The 19,349-nt window shown below is 43.3% G+C and overlaps 1 long non-coding RNA gene across 2 annotated transcripts; it reads left to right on the top strand.

The window, feature by feature from the left end:
* Window positions 1–2,102: 2,102 nt before the first annotated feature.
* Window positions 2,103–16,903, top strand: LOC132393682 (uncharacterized). Of its 2 annotated transcripts, none has more exons than XR_009512034.1 (3): window positions 2,103–2,470; window positions 9,033–9,161; window positions 16,600–16,903. It is a non-coding gene; the product is annotated as an uncharacterized LOC132393682 (long non-coding RNA). The 2 variants fall into 2 exon arrangements; XR_009512035.1 differs by lacking the exon at window positions 16,600–16,903 and adding an exon at window positions 12,664–12,840.
* Window positions 16,904–19,349: the final 2,446 nt, after the last annotated feature.

Genomic DNA, 19,349 nt, shown 5'->3' with positions numbered 1-19,349 from the left:
ACAAGCTCTAATTTACAAGTACTGCTCGCTCCTGTGATGGATTGGTGAGGAAATAACAATAGAGACATATACTAAATCTGTGAATCAGGAGGGTTCCATATGCGTTCAGTTTTTTGATCAGTGCCAAGTCACCTGATCTCAGCCAGGAATACTAGAAGTGTTGTTCCAACATCCTTGAGGTAAGGAATGTACAAAATTAGCTAAAGGTCTTGTTGACAGCTATCTAATCTAGGGAACGTGTGCATCTGGCTAGCTTCATGACTATTATTCCAGCACTCTGCAATCGGATTTGAAATCATTACTGTCAGTCACAGGTCAGTAAAGGGAATGGGGAAATCTGGCACTAAGGCACCAGAGTCAACATGAACAAAGGGCCAAGAATAGAGGAGGAAAATAAACAGCTGAATGATTTCCCCAATAAGGGAAATATTGAGCTTGAATGTATTTGCAGAGAACCACCAATTTTTCAAAAGATCATTTAAAGCCAGCTTTGATAATATTTCCATAAATCAGGTTGAAAAATCTTGTGCACTTGTAAATTCAGGCAGATAGTTGTTGCAGGAAGCCACCCGTTTCTGCTTTTCATTTATCTTTGCTTAACTCAAATGACTTTAGCTAGCAATAGCTAAAATCAACAAAAAGGTGTAATGCTGAAGTAAAGCAGACGATAAAAGAGAATGCAGATGCTGGAATCTAGAACCAAAAAACAATGCCGGGAGAATTCAGCAAGTCAAACAACATCTGTTTAGCAAACATGTAAGCCAACATTTCAGGTCAAAACCCTGTAGGAGGACTGAGTTCTTTCAACATTCTAGTTTTTTTGTTTGTTTTTTGTGTTGCAAATACTATATGCTGCTATCAACTATAGATTTAAGAAATTACAATAAGTATAGAAAATAATATTTTCATTGCTTTGTTGGGAAGCTGAAACCCCGGTACATTCCTCCTAACAGCACAAGGGCACTAAGTAAATAAAATTGCAAAGTGTGCAGTCTAAAGAGATTTCTGGGAATTTGTGAATAATGTGCAGTAACCCTTTTTACAGGATATTGTGACTTTAGTAATAATAATTCTCTTTTAATTTGATCATTTCTTCCTCATTGTCCTTGCTCTCTCCCATGATGTTATGTTCCTATCAGTGCTAGAATGCAACTTGGTTCAGAAGAATGCAAGTATCATTACAGTGGTACATGTGAAACTGAGAATTTAACTGCTGGAGGTAAATGTTTTCCTTGTGTGCATAGCTATTAATTAAATAATCCCAGTACAAAATCTGCTTTTTAATTAAAACGCAGAGAGGGGTTCTGAACTTGTAAATTGAAAAGAACTGACTGTTGAACTTGCAGGAATATGAATCAGGCATGAGAGAGAAACGTGAAATTGTGATTTCTCTTGAAAAGAGCAATTGAAATTAAAAGGTAATTAGATTTAAAAACATGCCAATGTTAGTCATAACAAAGTAATCTTAAATGTAATGTATGTTCATGCCCAAATACCATATCAAAGTGCAACTGATAGACATTTTTTGGCAGGTGTTGCTTTTCAGTCTGATTTTTCAAAAGCTTTGACTCAAAATCTTGGAAGTTACAAAGTTTTATCAACTATTGAATATGCAGTTCTGAAACAGGACCCAATATTAAAATAATAACTTTCCAATTGTAGTAACTCATTGTATGTGCTTTAGCATATAATTACACATTTTTGCTTGTATTTGCTTCTGAGCAGCAGCCAGTCACTTGAGGGCTAAATTATCACTAAGAAAATATTTGCAAATCGATGAGTAAATATCTTATGTATACAGCTTCTGATATAGACACCACATCAACTATTGCTGCCTGTCAAATGACACTGTGCTAATTGGCTAGCACAAAACAAAGATGAAAGTGCAAAGCAGATCATGTAGCATCAGTGGAGGAAAAATTAGAAGAGATTTGCTAGAAACTGCAGCAAAATAGCAGTATCCAAAGGATATCTCCTGTGCCACACACTCAAGATGTACATGGGTTTATATAGTACAAAGATTTATTATTTGTTAGTATTCACATTGCTTTTAACATTAACATCTAGTGACGGAATAATTCTGTGTTTAGTTCACTGGTGACTGAGGTTGTGTTTCTACAGCTTTGAGGATATGGACATTAATTTCAAATCTGCCTGGAGCATATTGTGCAGCTCGAGGAATAAGCAAGCAATTATTTCCTCAGAAGCTGGTCTGGACATTCCTGAGAAGTGGATATCAGAAAAGAGGGATCCATAAAATCATCGAGTCTGAAGTGAAGCATGGGAGGTGGCAGCAAGAGAAGCAAATGCAACATGAAGGCCAACCTTCTCTTGTGCTGAGTGATTTGTTGCTCTATTTCAAAGTGCAACCAGGAATCCAGCACATTGCTGTGTCTAGACTCACTTATCGACCCGGCCAGACCAGAAAAAGGATGTTGATTTCCTTGCAAAGAATACATGACAGAATCAGGTGGGTTTGTGTAAGTGTCTGGTCAATGCAAGGTTATCGTTACGTGCACTAGCATTCTATTTCAGATTTTATAAACTTCTTAGCTTGGTGGTATTCAAACTGGTGTTTTAGAGCGAATAGTCCAGTAGTTGAACTGCCAATGGCATGGACAACAATTTTTTTTTTAGAAAGTATTGCTTCCTCAGAATTTTCTTTTGTTTCTGAAAGACCACTTGAAGCTGAACACAAATATAATTTGTATCACATAGGAATTTGGAGAAACAAGAAATTAACTTTTATCAAATATAATGTGCTTAACTGTATAACGGTGCTGACACTTCGCAATACTTCAACTAAGCTAAACATGGTTTGTTGATGATTTTCATTTGTACTCAGTGTCAGAAGCTTCTCACTCAAGTGTTCAACAATAATCAGTCATCATTGATGGATTCCAGTTGCCCTGATACCGTTTCTCTATGACCTTAATGTCCTGGTGAAACCTTTCACCATGTTCATCACTGACAGTCCCAAGATTTGCAGGGAAGAAGTCTAAATGGGAATGCAGACCATGAATCTTTAGTGACATGTTACACCTTGTAGTTTTGTATGTTTGAAGCATGTTGTGAACCAGCAGCGCATTGTTTGGCCCTCTGTCATTGCCAAGAAAATTTTCAACACTTTCCTGGAGTGCCTTCCATGCAATTTTCTCCAGACCCACTAGAAGATGTGCTCAATGGTCTGGAGGGCTTTTACCCATGATATACTGGACTGTATCCACTACTTTTTGTAGGCTTTTCCCATTCAACAGCATTGGAATTTCCATACCAGGCAATGATGCAACCAGTCAGGATATTTGCCATTGCTTATCTCTAGAAGTTCGTCAAAGTTTTAGATGACATATCTTTGCAAACTTCTAAGAAAGCAGAGTGCTGTCATGATTTCTTTATAACGGCGCTTGCATGCTGGACCCCAGGACAGATGCTCTGAAATGAAAACACCAAGGAATTTAAAGTTGCTGACCTCTGATCCCCCAATGACGGCTGTCTCCTGGATCTCCAGTTTCTTCCTCCTGAAGTCAATGTTGAGCACCACTCAGCCAGATTTTCAATCTCCTTCCTTTATGCTGATTCCTTACCACCCTTGAATTTTGCCACTGGCGGTGATGGCATCAGCAAACTTAAAAGTGGCATTGGAGGTGTACTTGGCCTCACCAGCATAAGTATTAGGCCAAGTAGAGCTGGGGGTGGGGGGAGGGGAGGCTAAGCACACAATGTTATGCTGCACTAGTATTGATGGTACTTGTAGAGGCGATGTTGTTGCCAATCCAAACTGACTGGGGTCTGTAAGTGAGGAAGTAGAGATTCCAGTAGATCAATGAGCTATTAGAACTTAACTGATTAGTTTTGAGGGGATGATAGTATCGAATAATGAGCAGTAGTCAATGAAGAGTATCTTGATATATGCATCTCCCCTGTCTGGGTGTTCCTGGATTGAGTAAAGAGCCAATGAAGTGGCATCTGCTGCTGACCTGTCACGATGGTAGCCGAACTGCTGTGGATTCAAGTTGCTTCCCATGCAGGAGTGGATGTGTTCCATCACTAACCTCTCAAATCTCTCCAGCACAGTGGATGTGAGTGTTGCTGGACTATAATCATTGAGGCAGGTTACCACGTTTTTAGGCACTGATGTAACTGAAACCTGCTTGAAGCAGGTCGATACCTCAGACTGTCAAAGTGAGAGATTAAAGATCTGGCTGAACATGCCAGCCAGTAATCAGACAGGTACCCCGTATGGGCCGGATGCTTTCAACAGGTTCACCCTCCTGAGCACACTCTCGCATCAGCCTCAGAGACTTAAATCACTTGGTCATTTGGGGTTGTGGGAGTTCATGAAGATGCCTCCATGCTTTGGTCAAAGCAAGCATACAAGGCATTAAGCTCATCTGAGAGCGAAACCTTGTTTTGACCTATGTTGCTTGGCCTCACTTTGTAGGAGGTGATAGCATTCATGTCCTGCCAGAGCTGTTGAAAATCCTTCAGTGATTCAAGCTGGAATTGCCACTCTGCATGTGATTTAGCTTTCTGGACATCGTACCTGGACCTCTTGTATTTTATTTGGTCACCAGTCCTGAATACCACTGATCTGGCCCTCAGCAGACTGCAGAATTGGTTCATCCAGGGCTTCTGGTTTGTGAAGATTCTGAATGATTTTGTGGGGTACACTTGTCTAGGAGTATTTTTATAAAGTACGTGACAACTGTGGCGTCTTCATCCAGATCCTCTGAGTCCTTAAACACAGTCCAGTCCACCGACTTGAAGCAATCCTATAGCCACTCCTCTGCCTGGTGAGACCACCTCTTTATTGTCCTTATCTCTGGAGTCTGGCTCTTTAGCCTCTGTGTACGTGCAGGCAGAAGAACAACCAGATTTCCTGAAATGCGGTTTAGGGATGGAACAGTAGGTGTTCCTAATCATAGCACAGAATGGTTGGTGTGCTGGGATCCCTAGTATTGCAGGTGATATGTTGATGCACGAGAGGTCTGAACACTCTCGACCACTGTTACACTACGACGAACAATACCTACCACTCAGAATGCAATGCTATGTGCCGGCAAGTTTGTCCTTGCTCTTGTGCATATGACAATCGCCTCAATGTTGACTGTGCACATCAAACTTGCTGATGGAAGGTCAATTCACCAGAAATGTTTCTGTCTTCCCAGACACAAGAGATTCTGCAGATGCTGGAAATCCAGAGCAACACGCACAAAATGCTGCAGGAACAGCAGGTCAGGCAGCATCTGTGGAAATGAATAAACAGTTGATGTTTCAGGTCAAGAACCTTTATCAATACTCTGTTTCCTATATACATTTCTTGATCAGCTGTGTATTCAAAACATTTTCTCTCTTGTCCAAGTAATTTCATCCCTCCCTGAAGCTTAGGCACCAGCTCTTCACTCGGAGCAGTAGACACTTGCTTGTTTGACATCTCACCCCCTTCCACAAACACCCAGGTGCCACAGCTACAATCCATTACCTGTGCCTGTAACTCTCTCCTAAGTTTATTTACTTAATGAACTTTGTTTATTATCTAAACAGCTTCTCGTTTTGAAATCTTCAGTCACCAACTTTAGTTGTCCTCTGTTTGCTTGACATTGTAACTTGCAACCCAACCTGGTGATAAAAGGCTGACTTGCAAATTATCTGGAATCACACCTTCATCTCACAGATCCCGCCCCAGGCGGCTGAGGATCCATCTGCAGCAATGGCTCTCAGTAAGTACAAGCCTGCTAAGTTTGGCACCCTTGTGCTGTCATGTGCTCTTGTTATCAGTGCACCGCCAAGTCATGGTATCTCGGTCTTGAACAGGCATTTAGAGCTGCAGCTGTGCCCATACTGTGCTCTTCTGCACATTAACCCAGGATTGAACTTGATGATAATAATAAACATTAGAGTGCACAGGAATCTGAGATTATTGTATTCACTTTTGTTGCTGGACCATGGTGCCTCATGAACTCTCAGTATTAGGCCCCGGTGTCTGTCTGGTACCCATTTATCACAGTGACAGTGTCACGTAACTATCAGGTCCAATAATGAACCGAACAAAACGAGATGCCTGTTATTTTTGACTTGCATCGTGAGAATGGCATCATCTAGTGGTAATCAGTTTTGAGTCATGGAGAGAACTTGTTTCTGATATGAAAATATACAGTGTTGGAATCAAAGGAAAACACTGGAATATTAACACAAAATGCTGGTGGAACGCAGCAGGCCAGGCAGCATCTATAGGGAGAAGCTGCTATCCAAAAATGCTATCCCCTTCTCACAATTCCTCTGTCTCCGCTGCATCTGGTCTCAGGATGAGGCTTTTCATTTCAGGACAAAGGAGATGTCTTCTTTTTTTAAACAAAGGAGCTTCCCTTCGTCCACCATCAACTCTGCTCTGAAATGCATCTCTCCCATTTCCCGCACATCTGCCCTCACCCCATCCGCCCACCACCCCACTTGGGATAGGGTTCCCCTTGTCCTCACATACCACCCCACCAGCCTCTGGGTCCAACGTATAATTCTCCATAACTTCTGCCACCTCCAATAGGATCCCACTACCAAGCACATCTTTCCCTCCCCCACTGCTTGCTTTCCACAGGGATCGCTCCCTATGCAACTCCCTTGTTCATTCTTCGTTCCCCCCCCCCCCCATCCCTTCCCACTGATCTCCCTCCTGGCAATTATCCTTGTAAGCGGAACAGCTGCTACACCTGCCCTTACACTTCCTCCCTCACCACCATTCAGGGCCAGACAGTCCTTCCAGGTGAGGCGACACTTCACCTGTGAGTCGGGTGATGTGGTATACTGCGTCCGGTGCTCCCAGTGTGGCCTTATATATATTGGTGAGACTTGACGCAGACTGGGAGACCATTTAGCCGAACACCTACGCTCTGTCTGCCAGAGAAAGCAGGATCTCCCAGCGGCCACACATTTTAATTCCATGTCCCATTCCCATTCTGATATGTCTATCCATGGCCTCCTCTACTGTCAAGATGAAGCCACACTCAGGATGGAGGAACAACATCTTATATACCGGCTGGGTAGCCTCCAACCTGATTGCACAAACATTGATTTCTCTAACTTCTGTTAATGTCCCTCCTCCCCTTCTTACCCCATCCCTGATATATTTAGCTTTTATCCCCCCTCTTTTTCTTTCTCTCTCTTTGCCCATCTCTCTGCCTGTTCTCCATCTCCCTCTGGTGATACCCTCCCCCTTTCTTTCTCCCTTGGCCTCCCTTCCCATGATCCTTTTCCTTCTCTAGCTCTGTATCCCTTTTGCCAGTCACCTTTCCGGCTCTCAGCTTCACCCCACCCCCTCCAGTCTTCTCCTATCATTTCGCATTTTCCCCTCCCCCTCCTACTTTCAAATCTCTTACTATCTTTCCTTTCAGTTAGTCCTGATGAAAGGTCTCGGCCCGAAATGTCAACAGTGCTTCTCCCTGTGCGTTCCACCAGCATTTTGAGTGTGTTGCTTGAATTTCCAGCATCTGCACATTTCCTCGTGTTTGACTGGAATATTAACTCCGGTTCTCTCTCTGGACAAACTGCACTAGTCTGATTAGTATTTCTGTTTTTATTTCAGATATTTTGATTCAGTATTTGTAACACCTTGTGTGAGCTTGATCTCCAAATGGCACCCTCTAGAGGAGATTATTCTATAATTATGTGTTGCTCAAGATTTCTGGCTTCTGCAAAATCTGGTGTTTATTCTATAAATATGGTACAGTACTTTTTGAAAATTGCTTTACCATATAGTTCTTCTGAACCTGGATACACCCTAAAAGGATTTCCTAGTAGTTCTCACAAGGGACTCACTGTTCATACTATTGAAAGTTTAGTGACAGTCAAATTCACAGTCAGTTTCTGTTATAGATGTGTTTGACAAATATTTCCATGCAGAAATCAGCCTTAGTTTTCAGCCACACACACAAAATGGTGGAGGAACTTAGCAAGTCAGACAGCATCAATGAAGGGGAATAAACAGTCGTTTCAGGCCAAGTCCCCTCATCACACCAACTGTTTATTCCTTTCCATAGCTGCTGCCTGAGTTCGTCCACCATTTTGTGTTTGTTGCTTTTCAGCATCTGCAGAATCTCTTGTTCCAGTTAGTCTGAAAATTGACTGGAAACTAAGACTAAATAGTTTTTTTCCAGTCAGTTTACAGTGGCATTTTTCACTCACTCCTAGCTTTTATCTAGTCCTCATTGCCCACAGCCAGCTACAAAATTTACAGCCACTCATGTTCTCCCCATCAATTGTTTTTCTGAAGGAGCCTTGTTAAAAGTGAATTGTAAGAAACTTTGAAAAGCTTACTTGACCTCTTTTACTTTCAATATGCTTCTCAAGGAACGATAGTCCTACCAAGAACGAGCTGAAAGAAACTGTCATTTAAATAAAAACAGGAGAAAATAATAACATTGAAAGCTAATAAATCCCTGGGCCCTGACAGTCTGAAAACCCACTTGTTTCCTTTCCAAGCATAACAATTTAGCAGGAGTGCATAAATAAAGGCAGTTAATGGCCTGGGCAGGCAGCAACTTCTGCCATCCTCATCTGCAATTGAATGTGAAAGGTTAGTTATTATTGTCTGTGATGCTGGTTTATTGTTGTATGTTTTGGATCTGGAATTTATGAGGAATCTCCACCTTCTCGCAGCTCTTCACTGGAAAGAGTGACTGGTGAGGAGTAATGAATGAGCTTTTAAAACTGTAGTGAGCTATCATTACTGCTGGACATTGGAAATAAATTGTCTTGAAAAAACTTAACAGCTCTGGCAATATCTGTGGAAGGAGGAACTGTGGTCTGTGAACCTTCATCAGACTTGCTGATAAAGGGTGCTGGCCTGAAATGTTAGCCCCTTTCCACAGATGCTGCCTGACTGTTTCAGTGCTTTTTTTGGTTATTTTTTCTTTAATAGGAAATTATATTTAAAGTTCACCCTTGGTTTTGTGTGGCTGAAATAATTGATTTTTTTGTCACTGATTTAAATGTGAATTATCTCGCTTCCATTTTGAAATGATTTCTTTTGGCCTTTTCAGGGGGTCAGACTTGATTTGTTCATCACCTGTCTGTGTCATTAGGCCCAAAGTCATGCAGCAGAAAGGGCTTTAGCTCCTTGAATGTACAGCCATTCCCAGTGTATCATGCTGCTACAGCTCAAGATTCAGGTTTGACAACTATGTTTTTAATTAATCATCTGTGCCTTTCAGCTTTCAATTAGCAGGCAAACCAAAGGGGGGTTATTGGGGAAACAACCCTAATTAACCTCTATCTGGCTCTTGTAAACATCATGCAGCTCAGGAGCACGTGTATAACTGGGCATAAGAACATAGAATGCAAACGCAAAGCATGTGACTCAAAGGGAGAGAAAGAGGAAGGAGGAGTGAGAAAAGGGGAAGAGAGAATGGGAGAGAGGGGGGAAGAGAGTGAGAGAAGGAGAGGGGGAGAGGGGGAAGAGAGTGAGAGGACGAGAGGGGGAAGAGAAAATGAGGGGGGAGTGAGAGAGAACGAGAGAGGGAGAGGGGAAGAGAGGGAGAAGAGAGAACGAGAGGGGAAGAGAGAATGGGGGGAAGAGAGTGAGAGAATGAGAGGGGGAAGAGAGAGAGAACGAGAGGGGAAGAGTGAGAGAATGAGAGAGGGAGTGGGAGAAGAGAGAATGAGAGGAGGAAGAGAGAATGAGGGGGAAGAGAGAGATGGAGAGGAGGAAGGGAGAGCAAGAGAGGTAGGGGAGAGGGTGAGGGAGAAGGGTGAACGAGAGAGGGTCAGGGAAAAGGGAGAAGAGAGAACGAAAGAGGGAGAGGAGAAAGAGAAAACGAGGAGAGGGGAAAAGAGGATGAGAGAGGCGGAAGAAAGGGGGAAGAGAGGACAAGTGAAAGAATGAAGGAAGAGGGAACGAGAGAGGGGGGCGAGAGGAAAGGAGAGAGCAGAGAGGTGAGAGAGAAAACAGGATGCAAATAAAGCATTTCACTATATATTTCGACGTTTCAATGTACACATGACAAATAAAGATATATTTTATTATCATTAACCTTTGAACAAAAGTTTAGAGTCATAGAGTCTAGAATGTTGCAACCCATCTTGTCCATGCTAACAACACACACAAAATGTTGGTGGAACACACCAGGCCAGGCAGCATCTATAAGGAGAAGCACTGTCGACATTTCGGGCTGAGACCTTTCGCCAGGACTAGGGTGAAGAGAGGACTAGGCTGTACATGGTCCTGACAAAGGGTCTCGGCCCGAAACGTCGACAGTGCTTCTCCTTATAGATGCTGCCTGGCCTGCTGTGTCCCACCAGCATTTTGTGTGTGTTGTTTGAATTTCTAGCATCTGCAGATTTCCTCGTGTTTGTTCATGCTAAATAGTTTTTCTACCTTGTCCCATCAACCCACATGTGGCATCAGATCCAGAGTAACAATCACCTCCTTCTCCTTTACACTCCTGTTTAGAAGTATGACAACAAACAATATTGAATTTTGCATTAAATGCGTAGTTCGAACTTACTTCACCGTTTATCTAGATCATGGCTGATCGACCACCTCAGCATCAGCTTCGAGCACCAGCCCCATGTTCCTTGCTTCATGTAATAGCCAAAAGCCTATGGATCTCCAACTAAGGCACAGATTGATAGGTTCTTGTTTGGACATGGCATCAAAGGTTGCGGGGAGAAGGCCGGAAACTGGGGTTGGGGAGGAGAAAATAAAAGGACGATTGAATGGTTGAGCCGGATCAATGCTCCTGTGTTTTATGTTCTAATGGTCTTATGGAATGATCATAACAACCATTCATGGTAGGGAATTTCAATGGGTAGCCTTTTTTCAAGTGAAGAAGTAGCTCCCGGTCTCATTTCCAGACAGCTGACCCTTTATTCTCAAACTGTACCGATGGCTGTGGACTCCTCAGTCAGAGGGAACGTTCTCCCAGCATCTTACAATTTAAGCACTTTAAGAATCTTGTGAGTTTTGACGAGATTCTGGAGAATGCAGATCAGGTCTGCCTAATCTCTTCCCATCTATCAAATCTGCCATTCATAGAACAGTCTGCTAAATCTTTGTTGTAGCCCTTCATCAGGATTTATTTGGGCCTCAATCTGAAACACCAACTGTCCACTTCCCTCTGTTGATGCAGCCTGACCCCATGAATTACCTCAGCTTCTTGTGTGATGCTCTAGGTTTCCAGCATAGGCACTCTCTTTTGTCTCTTTCCTGGAAGGTGTAGTGTAAACTCCAATACTATGCACTTTTAAGTTGGACAGTAACTATTTAGTGTACATAATGTAATGCATGCAGAGTTATAACTTTACCAGGTGGACGTGATTTGTCCAGTCCACTCAGGAACTATATGAGAACTAGGTAATATCACAATCAGTCCTCTTAAAGAAGCACCCACCTGTATCCCACTACTCCCCTAACACTTCCTTTGAGAAGTATTCCCACTGAATTGCACACAATTTCTGTATTTACAAATAATTTTGCCCCTTTATACATTTGATATTAATAATTCAGGCTGTCAAAATCTTTGTTTTTGAGATTTCTAAGTGGGATTTTACACCTGTGTCCTGCTCTCAGTCAGGTGCCTGAACACTCTCAGGCATGTTCCATCCATTTATACTTTTCTCTAAGGAAGTACACCAGTTTGGGTTGCATGCTCAGTGCCGGGAGTCTGGCACTAACCCACGCCTGTGCGGGCACTCTTGCCGTAAGGAAGCAGTGACCTCATCAGCTCATGGCTCGGTAAAAACAGTGAGCCACCTAAGGAACCTCCAGCAATGGCTGGTCTAACTGGGCTGGGAAGAACGGTGCTCCTGCTCGACACTGAGATGCGTGACTCCAGGCTGCGTTCCAGCCACGCGGTGATTGTTGGCCATTGCTGCAGATTTCCTTCTGATGGAAGCTGTGGTCTCCCCACCTTTGTTCTGCTGTACTGCTCTTCCCAGTGCGGAGAAACACATTACCATGGAGAGATCCCTCAGATCACTTTAACACTTTCATTGCTGCAGAAAAACCAGCAGAGAGCTGAGCCCTCCCCCGTGCCCATCTCACAACCCCAACTTCCATATTTGGTTCTGCTTCCTTTCTGTCAGATTTTGCAGCTCTTTGTTAGACCTGGTAGCTCTTTACCTTTCCCCTACCCAGTTTCTGAGCTGGTTACATTCAATGGGTGATCACAATTAGTGAGCGATTCCCCGTTCCTTCATCTTGCACTTTAAAAGTTAACAATTTAGAGTGAATACAGCAAAAAATATAAAACCCCAATAGTCCCTATATATTGAAATCTAATCATTTTGTAATACTAAATGCATCAAATACATGACAATAAATAACCCCCTAATCCATTTACAAAATAATTAGATTGTATTAGTTTTTAGATCATGATTAAATGTTTTAACTGTTAATAAAGTAAAGGCTCTATGTGTAATGCTCTGTAACTCCTGAAACAAACTGAAAGAAAAACATGGGAGCCCAGGAGTACATGTCTGTTTCGTTCTTCTCTTCACTGAAATTAGTCCTTTAGGTCCTTCAGTATTTGGGGTCATTGTCATGTTCCAGAATAAAGTTGGGACCGATCATGTGCCTCCCTGATGGTATTGTGTGATGGATGAAAATCTGCTTGTACTTCTCAGCTTTGAGGATTCTATTAAATCTGACCAGTTCACCAACTCCATTTGCAGAAATGCAGCCCCAAACCTGGAGGGAACCTCCGCTCTTCTTCACTGTTGGCTGCAGAGACTTATCCATGTATCACTCTCCAGCTCTTCTATGGACAGACTGCCTCCTGCTTGAGCCAAAAACCTCAAATTTAGACTCATCAGTCCAGAGCACATGCTGCCATTGTTCATACCCCAGTCCCTGTCATTTTGTACATAGGTGAGTCTCTTGGCTTCGTTTTCACTTCAGAAGAATGGCTTTTTGGTGGCAACTCTTCCATGAGGATCACTTCTGACAAGACATCTCTGGACTGTAGTTGGGTTCCAGTGGTTTATAGACAACAGACAATAGGTGCAGAAGTAGACCATTCGGCCCTTCGAGCCTACACCGCCATTCTGAGATCATGGCTGATCATCTACTATCAATACCAGGTTCCTGCCTTGTCCCCATATCCCTTGATTCCCCTATCCATAAGGTACCTATATAGCTCCTTCTTGAAAGCATCCAGAGAATTGGCCTCCACTACCTTCCGAAGCAGTGCATTCCAGACCCCCACAACTCTCTGGGAGAAGAAGTTTTTCCTTAACTCTGTCCTAAATGCCCTTATTCTTAAACCATGCCCTCTGGTACTGGACTCTCCCAGCATCTGGAACATATTTCCTGCCTCTATCTTGTCCAATCCCTTAATAATCTTATATGTTTCAATCAGATCCCCTCTCAATCTCCTGAATTCCAGCGTGTTCAAGCCCAGTCTCTCTAACCTCTCTGCGTAAGACAGTCCAGACATCCCAGGAATTAACCTCGTGAATCTACGCTGCACTTCCTCTACAGCCAGGATGTCCTTCCTTAACCCTGGAGACCAAAACTGTACACAATACTCCAGGTGTGGTCTCACCAGGGCTCTGTACAAATGCAAGAGGATTTCCTTGCTCTTGTACTCAATTCCCTTTGTAATAAAGGCCAACATTCCATTAGCCTTCTTCACTGCCTGCTGCACTTGCTCATTCACCTTCAGTGACTGATGAACAAGGACTCCTAGATCTCTTTGTATTTCTCCCTTACCCAACTCTACACCGTTCAGATAGTAATCTGCCTTCCTGTTCTTACTCCCAAAGTGGATAACCTCACACTTATTCACATTAAACATCATCTGCCAAGTATCTGCCCACTCACCCAGCCTATCCAAGTCACTCTGAATTCTCCTAACATCCTCATCACATGTCACACTGCCATCCAGCTTAGTATCATCAGCAAATTTGCTGATGTTATTCTCAATGCCTTCATCTAAATCGTTGATGTAAATTGTAAACAGCTGTGGTCCCAATATCGAGCCCTGTGGCACCCCACTAGTCACCACCTGCCATTCCGAGAAACACCCATTCACCGCTACCCTTTGCTTTCTATCTGCCAACCAGTTTTCTATCCATGTCAATGTCTTCCCCCCAATGCCATGAGCTTTGATCTTACCCACCAATCTCCTATGTGGGACCTTATCAAATGCCTTCTGAAAATCGAGGTACACTACATCCACTGGATCTCCCCCATCTAACTTCCTGGTTACATCCTCAAAAAACTCCAATAGATTAGTCAAGCATGATTTACCCTTGGTAAATCCATGCTGGCTTGGCCCAATCCTATCACTGCTATCTAGATATACCACTATTTCATCCTTAATAATGGACTCTAGCATCTTCCCCACCACTGATGTCAGGCTGACAGGTCGATAGTTCTCTGTTTTCACCCTCCCTCCTTTCTTAAAAAGTGGGATAACATTAGCCATTCTCCAATCCTCAGGAACTGATCCTGAATCTAAGGAACATTGGAAAATGATTACCAATGCATCTGCAATTTCCAGAGCCACCTCCTTTAGTACCCTAGGATGCAGACCATCTGGACCTGGGGATTTGTCAGCCTTCAGTCCCATCAGTCTACTCATCACCGTTTCCTTCCTAATGTCAATCTGTTTCATTTCCTCTGTTACCCTATGTCCTTGGCCCATCCATACATCTGGGAGATTGCTTGTGTCTTCCTTAGTGAAAACAGATCTAAAGTACTCATTAAATTCTTCTGCCATTTCTCTGTTTCCCATAATAATTTCACCCAATTCATTCTTCAAGGGCCCAACATTGTTCTTAACTATCTTCTTTCCTTCACATACCTAAAAAAGCTTTTGCTATCTTCCTTTATATTCCTGGCTAGCTTGCGTTTGTACCTCATTTTTTTCTCCTCGTATTGCCTTTTTAGTTAAGTTCTGTTGTTCCTTAAAAACTTCCCAATCATCTGTCCTCCCACTTACCTTAGCTCTATCATACTTCCTTTTTATTAATGCTATGCAATCTCTGACTTCCTTTGTCAACCACTGTGGCCCCTTTCCCCCCTTTGAATCCTTCCTTCTCTGGGGGATGAACTGATTTTGCACCTTGAGCATTATTCCCAAGAATACCTGCCATTGCTGTTCCACTGTCTTTTCTGCTAGGCTATCCGTCCAGTCAACTTTGGCCGGCTCCTCCCTCATGGCTCCATAGTCTCCGTTGTTCAACTGCAACACTGACACCTCCGATCTGCCCTTATCCTTCTCAAATTGCAGATAAAAACTTATCATATTATGGTCACTACCTCCTAATGGCTCCTTTACTTCAAGATCGCTTATCAAATCCTGTTCAGTACATAACACTAAATCCAGAATAGTCTTGTCCCTGGTCGGATCTCGTACAAGCTGTTTCAAGAATGCATCCCATAGGCCGGGGGTCGGCAACCCACGGCTCCGGAGCCACATGTGGCTCTTTTACGTCTGTGCTGTGGCTCCCTGTTGCTTTGGGAAATAATTGGTTGTGGCGACCCTTTTCCTGGCACATCCGAACCGACTCACTATTAGATAGCCTACGGGGGTTTGCGAGCACAGAGCTTTGGAGCCTCTGCGCCATGGGGGGCAGGTTGAGGGAGGCTTAAAAGTGAGGCTGAAGATTTCGAATAAAGTTTTTTCCTTCGACTGCAGTTACCGACTCCGTGTCGTAATTTTAGCGCTGCGTGTAGCACACCGCTACATGGTCAGTATTTAATTAAAATGTATTTTATGTTAGTTTATTAGTTTTTGAAATGTAAATCTAAATTTGAAGATTATGGTGATCTTGTACAATCTAAATAAGACGTTGTGGCGACCCATTTCCTGACACATCCGAACCGGCTCACAATTAGCCAGCGTTCAGGCTAAGGGAGATAGCCTACGGGGGTTTGTGAGTACGTGTCTTTTGCAGCATCCGCGCCCATGGGGGGCGGGTTGAGGGAGGCTTAAAAGCAAGGCTGTTTAGTTCGAATAAAGCTATCTTTGACTGCAGTTTACTGACTGCGTGTAGCACACCGCTACAACGTGTTTTTATCGCTGGCTGTCCAGAGGGGAGGTGCTGAAACGCTTTGTCGCGTGTCTGGAAGAAGTGAAAACTTTCCTGGGCAGCAAAGGGCTCAACTTTCCTGAGCTGGAACAGCCAGAGTGGCTGGAAAAGCTACACTTCATGGTAGACATGACAGCGCACCTGAACACGCTAAACACAGCTCTTCAACGGGGTAAGGACGTACAGCCCTGCACATGTTGGAGGATGTTTTGGCATTCGAGCGCAAGTTGACAGTGCTTGCCAGAGATTTACAGAAAGGCACATTGTCTCACTTCCCCAATTTGAGAGAGTTCAAACAAGGTCACGACATGATAAATTCGGAGTATTTACATTCTGCAATCATCGCAATGCAAACATCGTTTGGGAAACGCTTCTGTGAGTTCAGAGAGGAAAAAAACACATTATCCTTCCCGGTCACTCCCCTAAGCATCGATCCATCCCTACTGAATACGACTGCATTGTCAGGTGTGAGTCAACCTGAACAAGTATGATAAATATTTTAATTGCCTATTATTTTACGTATATTCATATGTTTTCATTGTTCAGTGAAATAGTCCTTTTATTTTTCAGGTTGACAGCTGGCTGACGTTATTTTTGGTTTGCTGCTGGCGGCAAATTCAAGTTTGGCGTTTTTCATAAATACAAGAAGGACTCAAATAGACGTTGAGTATTTTACTTAAAAGTAACCTTCAACCCAACGTCTTTTTTTTCGGAGTTCAAAATGTTTTTGTTGCATGCAGAAATGTAATTTCGTTTTCTCTGCAGGAGTTCATCAATTTCATAAATGCAACACATTATAGTTTGTTTATACATAGCATAAAGGCAAAACAAAACGTTGTATGCAGTGTTATTTCATTTTAAATGTCAAACGGGTTTTGCGGCTCCCAGTGTTTTCTTTTCTGTGGGAAACGGGTCCAAGTGGCTCTTTCAGTGGTAAAGGTTGCTGACCCCTGCCATAGGCACTCTACAAACTCCCTATCCTGTGGTCCAGCACCAACCTGATTCTCCCAGTTCACCTGCATGTTGAAATCACCGATAACTACTGCGACATTACCTTTGCCACATGCCAATGTTAACTCCCTATTCAACTTGTACCCAATGTCCATGCTACTGTTTGGTGGCCTGTAGACAACACCCATTTGGGTCCTTTTGCCCTTACTGTTCCTCAGTTCTATCCACACAGACTCTACTTCTCCTGACCCTATGTCCCCCCTTTCAAAGGACTGAATCTCATTCCTCAGCAACAGGGCCACCCCACCCCCTCTGCCCACATTTCTGTACCTGCGATAGCACATATACCCTTGTACATTCATTTCCCAGGTCTGATCTCCCTGCAGCCATGTCTCCGTTATCCCAACAACATCATAGTTAACCATTCGCACCTGAGCTTCAAGCTCATCCGCCTTATTTCTGACACTTCGTGCATTCAGATATAGAATTTTTAGCCCACTTCTCCTCTCTCTGTTTGAATCGCTGCCTATTGTGCTTAACCCAGCTCCCCGAACTCCCATCAGGCTATACGCCCCTAGAATTTTGTTGTCCTTCCTAAATTTACTTATTCTTTCAACACATTTAACTCCATGTTCCGTCAGACCATCCCTCTGTACATGTGTCCTCCTTATCACTTGTTCCACTTCACCTTTCTCTACTACGCACTTAATATTCCGGAACCGTGTAGTCCCCACCTGTCCTTTATTCTTCCTCTCACTATGCTCTCTCACATTCTGGATCGCAGACCCCTGCAAATTTAGTTTAAACCCTCCCCCCCCCCAAGAAGCACTAGCAAACTTCCCTGCAAGAATGTTAGTACCGCTCCAGTTCAGGTGTAAACCGTCCCTTCGGAACAGATCCCACCTTCCCTGGAACAAAGCCCAATTATCCCCAAACCTGAAGCCCTCCCTCCTGCACCATCCTCTCAGCCACGTATTAATCTTTATAATCTTTCTGTTCCTTGCCTCACTCGCACGTGGCACAGGTAGCAATCCTGAGATTGTTACCGAGGAGGTCCTGCTCTTCAGCTTCGCACCTAACTCCCTGAACTCCTACGCTCCCTATGAGAGTTCAAAGCTGATAGCAGTGCTGGACCGCTTCTGAGTTAGAATGGACATCAGTTTGATGTTTCTCTCATCTGCTGCATCCGGTTTCCATGGCCAACCACTCTGTTTCTGTCTTCATCCTTGCCCATTTCTTTGTTCTTCTTCAGAAGAGCTTGGACAGCACATCTTGAAACTCCTGCCTGCTGCAAAATTTCTATTTGGGAGAGACCTTGCTGATGCTCACTCTTGCCATGATGTATGTTACCAAAGACACTCACAAATTTCTACAGAAGTATGATGGAGAATATTCTAACTGATTGTATCACTGTCTTGTATGGAGGGGGTGACCACTGCACAGGATTGAAATAAGCTTACAGGATGTTATAAACTCAATCACCTCCATCATGGGCATTAGCCTCCCCAGCGATGCATCAGAAAGGCAGTATCCACCATTAAGGACCCCCATCACCAAGGACATGCCCTCTTCTCATTGCTACCGTTAGAGAGAAGGTATGGGATCCTTATTATATATATAATATTGTAATTCACAGTTATTGATCATTAGCATCTTGTTTGTTATCTCTGTTATGAACCCTGTAACTGGGTTACTTACCAGCAAAGATAGAGGCATCCGTTGGAGTCTGGTGATACTATTTGTAACAGTATTTATTAGTAAAAGTACACAAAAATAATATCAATGCAAATATACAGATAACATACATTGTCAATACTAAATCTAAAATTGCGGGTATAATAATAATCAATAAGAAATAAGCTCTATCGTTGTCTAGGGAATAATGAATTGTCCGATGGAAATATAAAGTTTGTTTCAGTTCACACAGGCTGCCGTTGTTTGTTTGTCGCTGTGTTGCAATTGTTGGAGAGAGAGAGAGAGAGAGAAGAATGGGAACAGTTACCGCTAAGTGTTTTGCCAACCTTCCTTTATGATTTCGATCCGTCGGTGTCTCATTGTTGTGGCCATTCAAGTAGACCTCTCCTTTTGCTAAACCGTTCTTCCGCCACCCAGGCAAGGGAGGACACACACGAGCTCCCACTGGCTTTCGCTATAAAACGCTGTCACTGGATTTCTAGCGTTTCTCCTGGTGCGTCTAAGGGGTGTTCCCCAGACTCATCTTTTATCCTCACTGAAGGGGTCTCAGATGTCAATCAGGTTGGGATGATGCAATCCCTCAACCAGACCACTCTGGTTGTCCCCTGAGGGGTTTCAATGAATAGTACAGTATTCAATACACAATTCCTTCTCCAAGAGACAATAGCAGTAAT

This window comes from Hypanus sabinus, chromosome 5 (genome assembly GCF_030144855.1).
Source record: "Hypanus sabinus isolate sHypSab1 chromosome 5, sHypSab1.hap1, whole genome shotgun sequence".
Taxonomy (NCBI): Eukaryota; Metazoa; Chordata; class Chondrichthyes; order Myliobatiformes; family Dasyatidae; genus Hypanus; species Hypanus sabinus.
Note: the sequence above shows the minus strand (reverse complement) of the source record. Positions and strands in the feature narration are given on the sequence as shown.